The sequence below is a fragment of the Panthera onca genome, chromosome D1, assembly GCF_046562875.1.
Source record: "Panthera onca isolate mPanOnc1 chromosome D1, mPanOnc1 haplotype 2, whole genome shotgun sequence".
Lineage (NCBI taxonomy): Eukaryota > Metazoa > Chordata > Mammalia > Carnivora > Felidae > Panthera > Panthera onca.
The window spans coordinates 13707189-13714016 of record NC_138348.1 but is presented as its reverse complement, the minus strand read 5'-3'; the positions used below and the strand labels follow the sequence as shown (position 1 = coordinate 13714016).

The following is a 6828-nucleotide window of genomic DNA, read 5'->3' as shown; positions in this document are numbered from 1 at the left end:
ATAAAAAGAGACCATGAGATCAAAAGGGATATTAGGTGAGGAAACAACCCAGACTCTGAGTGGCTGGTTTGAAAGGAGTTGAGATGGAAAAGACACCAAGAAACCTACGTTGCTGTAAGAGAATAAGGAAGAAATGAGGAAGAAACTGAACATCGATACATACACAACAGGCTCTCAAGAGTATATTCTACTCCAATTACAGAAGTTTGGCCCTTGTTGACAACAATACAACCAGTCTACAGAGCATCACCCCGTCTCCTGATTTCCTGATGAAGCTTTATGTCGTGATCAGACAATGGCAGTAGCCATGTTGGAGCACCAGTGGTTGTGATACCACAGCCTAATCAGGGACACCAATGAGCTAAGTCGAATTCTGCATGTGCTAGCTGTGAGGTGAGAGTGGCAAAGCAGTCAGCATGGCAGGTGCATGGACTTCAAATATATTGTCCATTTCACCACCAACCACCTCAAGGCACCTGCTGCAACTCTTCTATCACTGGGGTAAATAACAACCTATTTACACCTCTCTTTCCAAACCTGACTTTGTTTTAGTGCCCATTTACTTTGTTTAGTCTTGAAATGAATGCAGTTTATTTCTGGATTTATATCTGAAAAATTATTCTCTTATCAGAGAATATGATGATGGACAAACTTCCCCAACAAAATGGCACTGAGGCAACTGAGTTCATCCTGCTAGGACTCACAAGCCAACCAGGGCTGCAGCCCATCCTTTTTGTGGTGTTTCTCCTGATTTGCCTCAGCTCTCTGACAGAGAACGTCGGATTCATTGCATTAATCAGGTTCACTCCACGGCTGCAAAACACCATGTGCTTTTTCCTCACCCATTTACATGCGTGGATATTTTGTATTCTACTAACGTCTCACCTCAGATGCTTGGTAATTTTCTATCAGAGAAGAAAACCATTTCCTGCATGGGGTGTCTGGCCCAATGTTTTGTTTTTGTGATTCTGCTCCTTATGGAGTATCACATGCTGGGTACCATGGCCTCTGACAGGTACGTGGCCCTCTGCCATCCCCTACACTACAACAGCAGAATGTCCAGGCCCCTTTGCATTTGCCTTGTCACTGCCCCCTACCTCTGGGTACTATGGTGGGCACAATGCAGGTACTATTAACCTCTCGCTTATCCTTTTATGGACACAACATCATCAACCATTTCTATGTGCTGCCCCACCCCTCCTGATGCTGACAGGATCAGACACTTACAGAAAGCAGACGGCTCTGTTTGTGTGTGGAGATTAACCTCACCGTTCCATCCTTATATCCTACTCATCATCCTTATCTCCTACATTTTCATTTTCACCACCATCATGAAGATCCTTTCCAGCAAAGGCCAGTGCAAAGCCTTCTCCACCCGTGGCTCCCACCTGATCACTGCCGCCATGTTTTTTGGGTCCCTATTCTGCATGTATCTGAGACCAGCCCCTGAGCAGTCTGTTGAACAAGGGAAAATTGTGGCAGCGGTTTGTATCTTTGTGAGTCTCATGCTGAATCTATTTATCTACAGCCTGAGGAACAAAGATGTGAAGCTGGCTTTGAGAACAGGGTTTCGGAGGAACTTTGGCACAATGGAGAAACGGTCTATTTTGACAGTCTCCCAATGAAAAAAACAAAAACGTGCCAAAAACAATGAAAAAACAACCCCTGTTGGTTGTACCTGAGTGCAATTCTCTGGAGTAACACTAACATTGATTATATATGCACAGCTTCTGACCAGGTGAGAATCCTAATGGCAGCCGTGAAAAGGACAGTTGTTTGGAGATGATGACAGGTGGGAATCACAACAGCGGAAGTCAGCAGCTTATAATTAAGCAGGGTCCCCTGTTTAGTCTCACTCAAGAACTCCCTTCCCCTTGATCAGTCTGCAGAGAAGTCCTTCCTTTCAGCTCATAGGTCCACAATATTGACCATCACTGAGCTATTCTTATTAGCAAAGTGCAGGGCTTTGCAGTATGTTTCCTGAATATGCAAATAATTTACATTCACTTGATATACTACATAACTTCCTTTAATGAAAGCTGATTATCTTCTCTAAAAAGGCTGAAAACTCTAATTCTGCATATTTGTTTCAATACGTTCCTTTTTGGTACATTCTTATGTCTACTTATCCAGAGTAGAAAACCATCTGTGCTTTATTATTTTCACAAAGAATCTGATAGTTGACGTCTTAATTAACCAACACATTTGTTTCAATAGTTTTCCTTAATCAAAGCAGATATCTATAGGAATGGGCGAAACCCATTCTGGATATAGAAATTTCATGGCCTCCATTAAAGGCTTTTATGATTCTGTTCCTACCTTATTGACAATTACTTGCTCTGTGACTCTGCATATTACCTTTCTTCCGTTCTTGTCTACCCATAAACTATTTTTAAAATAGCAGCTCTTCTAAGCTTGGAAATTCAGGTTTAGTATTTTGCAACTAACTCGTAGCACAGCCATATTCCTGATTGCTTGATACTTTTTGAACTTGGGCTTTACTTAAGTGAATTAATATAGCTTACCATTGATATGACACATTTAGTACATCTTTTCCTTTTAACATTTCAGCAGTTTTTATTTTTCTCTCTTTAGGAAAATCTTTCTCCACGTAAGTTTCAGCTTCTGATCGGTTATTACATGAAGATAAGTTTCTACAGTTTTAATCTTACTTCTTTCTGTCTTTCCTTTTGGACGGAGTGACATGTATCGTCGCCACCACCAAATGGGTGCTCAAGTTTTCCTTTCTCCTCAAAAGCGTTGTGAGTGTCATTTCATTGTGTGTATGTGTGAATACAGTAGACATAAAATCATCACAGAGAACATTGGTGCATCAGTTTATTGGAACCGAAATTTGTTTTACTTCATCTCCATGACACGGTACTTCTCGCTGTTGTGATGATGATGTTACAGCACAAGAAGAATTCTTCATTTGGTGGAACTTTCTTTGGGTTGATAGACTTTTGAAACATTACTATGAAAATTCTCTCAAAATATCTTTTTAGGCCTTCAGCGCATTCTTACAATTGGAATAGCTGAATAAAAGTGGACAAACATCTTTAATACTCCTGAAAACCTAACGTTAAATTGATTTCCAGAAACACTGTGAATTGTTATTTTTCCTGACACTAACAATATATGGAAGTGCTAGCCCTTTAGAACTCTCTTAACTGACATTCAAGAGTATCCTTTTTTAAATGTTTTTGTTTTGTTTTGTTTTGTTTTGTTTTGTTTTTGAGACAGAGAGCACAAGCAGGGGAGAGGCGAAGAGAGAGAGGGAGACAGAGAATCTGAAGCAGGCTGCAGGCTCCAAGCTCTCAGCACAGAGCCCAACAGGGCTTGAACCCAAGAACTGTGAGATCATGACCTGAGCCAAATTTGGATGCTTAATTGACTGAGCCACCCAGGCACGCCCCCACAAATGAGTATCTTAGTTCATGTTTTCATTACCAAACTTGCTACTCATCCATTTTTAGCATGTTTAGATTTATCAAAGTTCCATTCACAGCTTGTAGCATTTATTTATGTGTTGGGGTTAGTGATTCAACTGATTTCTAGGAACTTATCACACCTTAACACTTTTACCACTTTATTCTCTTTGTGGCAAAATCTTTGCCCAATTATTGAGTGCTACCTATTTATTTTTTAACTTTATTTATTTATTTATTTTGAGAGAGAGGGAGAGATAATGTGAGTGGGAGAGGGGCAGAGAGAGGGAGAGAGAGGGAGGCTGCACTGCCAGCACAAAGGCAAACCTGGCCCTCGAACTCAAAAAGCTGTGAAATCGTGACCTGAGCCGAAACCAGGAGTCATATGCTTAGCAAACTGAGCCACCGAGGCACCTGGAGTGCTGCTTATTTTAAATATTTTATAGTCAAACAGATTAACTTTCTGTCGCGAACTTTTCCTACTACTATTAAGCTCAGAAACATTTTTCTGATTGTTGAAATTTTCAGGATTTATTATAATTCTAATCAACACAGAATTTGTTTCCAGTGATTGAATGACTCACAGCTGAGGGCTCGGTGTGGGCATGTCGGTTCTTTGGGGGGGAATAATTGTTGGCAAAAGGGAAATTTAGCTAGGGATAAAATTCTGTGTTTACATATCTGCAAAAAAATATGTGGCATTATGGACACTGGCAATGTTACAAAACTCAAATGTTTATATAAAAGTGTTAAGTAATGCACAATGGTTATAGATAAAACCGCATTCTTGCTCATCATTTATAGGCCACCAGCATCTCTCTGCCTTTCTGGAAAAAAAAAAGTCTTAATTCACTCATCTCCTTTCATCCTAAGCAGAACTGTCTATGCCATAATTCCATACATCTCCCAGTCAGGCGTGAGGACTAAGCCATAACACTCCTATTCATACCAAGACATGTTTATTCATTCTTCAAATAATTTACTGCAGATATGTCTTGTATGCATAGCCATATTTGAATTTTATGTATATATTTTCCTGTACTTCATGAATGAAACCATCTTATGCATAAATGCCAGGTTAAAAATCTTGGATAACTAGAAGCATCTGATTTGCATTTCCTACAAAAACTTTTATAAGGAAAAATAATGAAGATGGAATTTTTACTAGCAATTGGAACATGTTTTATATTTATATTAATTGTAAGAACTTATTGTTAGATGTATTTACATCTATATGTATTTTAAATGATGTGAACAAATAAGAAATAAACAGAAGTATTTCATCTAATTATACAATGAAGATAACATCATACATTTGTGAGATAATAAAGGATTGCTTAAAAATATTATGATGAAATGGGTTAACATCTATATGTGCCAAAAAGATACTTGTTTTAGACCTAAAGACATCTGCAGATTGAAAGTGATGGGATGGAGAAACATTTATCATGGAAATGGACATCAAATAAAGCCAAAGTAGCAACACTTGTATCAGACAAACTAGATTTTAAACCAAAAATGTAACAAGAGATGATGGGCTCTATATTATAAGATTATTATAATATTATTGTAATATTATTATAATATTATTGTAATATTATAATAAAGGGGACTGTCAAACAAGAAGTTCTAACATTTGTAGATACTTATGCCCCCAAATATATAAAACAATTAATAACAAACATAACGGAACTCATTAATAATAAACCAATAACAGTGGGGGATTTTAACACCACACTTACATCAGTGGATAGATGAAGCAAAAAAATCAACAAGGGAGCCATGGCTTTAAATGACACACTGGGCCAGATGAACTTAACAGATACATTAAGAACATTTCATCCTAAAGCAGCAGAATAAACATTCTTTTCTTTCTTTTTTTAAATTTTTTAAAAACATTTTTACTGTTTATTTAGAGAAAGAGATAGCAGGAGCAGGAGAGGGGCAGAGAGAGAGGAAGACACAGAATCCGAAGCAGGCTCCAGGCTCTGAGCTGTCAGCACAGAGCCCGACGCGGGGGTTGAGTTCACCAGTGGTGAGATAGTGACCCGAGCCAAAGCTGGATGCTCAAATGACTGAGCCACCCAGGTGCCCCAGAATAAACATTCTTTTCAAGTACACATGAGATATTCTCCAACATAGATCACAGATTAGGTCACAAATAGGTCAGGCCTCAGCAAAGACAAAAAGATTGTGATCATACCATGTGCATTTTCTGACCCCAACACCATGAACCTTGAAGTCAACCACAGGAAAAAATCTGGAAGGACCACGAATATATGGAGATTAGACAACATATTACTAATGAATCAATGGGTCAACCAGGAAATTAAAAAAAAAAAAACATTAAAAAAAAAAAACATGGAAACTAATAAAACTAAAGACATGACAGTCCAAAATCGGGGGTGCAGCAAAAGTTGTCATAAGAGGGAAGTGTGTAGCATTACAGGCCTATCAAGGAAGCAAAAACATCTCAAATAAACAACCTAGCCTTACACCTAAAGGAGCTAGAAAAATAAAAACAAATAAAGCCTGCAGCCAGAATAAGAAGCTCAATAAAGTTTAAAGCAGAAATAAATGACATATAGAAACTAACAAACAAACAGAAAACAATAGAACAGATCAATGAAGCCAGGGGCTTTCTTTGAAAAAATTAATAAAATTGATAAACCCCCTAGCCAGACCTATAAAAAAGAAAAGAGAAAGGACCCAAATAAATAAAATCACGAATAAGAGAGGAGAAATAGCAACCAACAACCAACACCACAGAAATACAAGCAATTATAAGAGTATATTATGAAAAATTATATGCCGACAAATTGGGCAATCTGGAAGAAATGGATAAATTCCTAGAAAACTACAAACAACTAAAACTGAAACAGGGAGAAATACAAATTGGAACAGACAAATCACAAGCAAAGAAATTGAATCAGTAATCAAAAATCTCCCAACAAACAAAAGTCCAGTGCCAGATGGCCTCCGAGGGGAATTCTACCAAACATTTAAAGCAGTGTTAAATGTTATTCTTCTCAAACGATTCCAAAAATAAAAATGGAAGGAAAACTTCCAAACTCATTCCAGAAGGCCAGCATTATCCCAATTCCAAAACCAGACAAAAACTCCACGGAAAAGGAGAACTACAGGCCAGTATCCCTGATGAACATGGATGCATATCATAAATATATATATATATATATATATATATATTCAAGATACAAGCAAATCAAATCCAACAGTACATTAAAAGAATCATTCACCACAGTCAAGTGGGATTTATGCCTGAGCTGCAGGGTGGTTCAACATTCACAAATCAATCAGTGTGATAAACCACATTAATAAAAAAAAAAGGATAAGAACCATATGATCCTATAAATAGATGCAGAAAAAGCATTTGACAAAA

At 37.8% G+C, this 6828-nt stretch overlaps 1 pseudogene; it reads left to right on the top strand.

Moving 5' to 3' along the window:
• The first annotated feature begins 642 nt into the window (after positions 1-642).
• Positions 643-1625, top strand: LOC132675835 (olfactory receptor 5M5-like; annotated as a pseudogene).
• The last annotated feature ends 5203 nt before the right edge of the window (positions 1626-6828 follow it).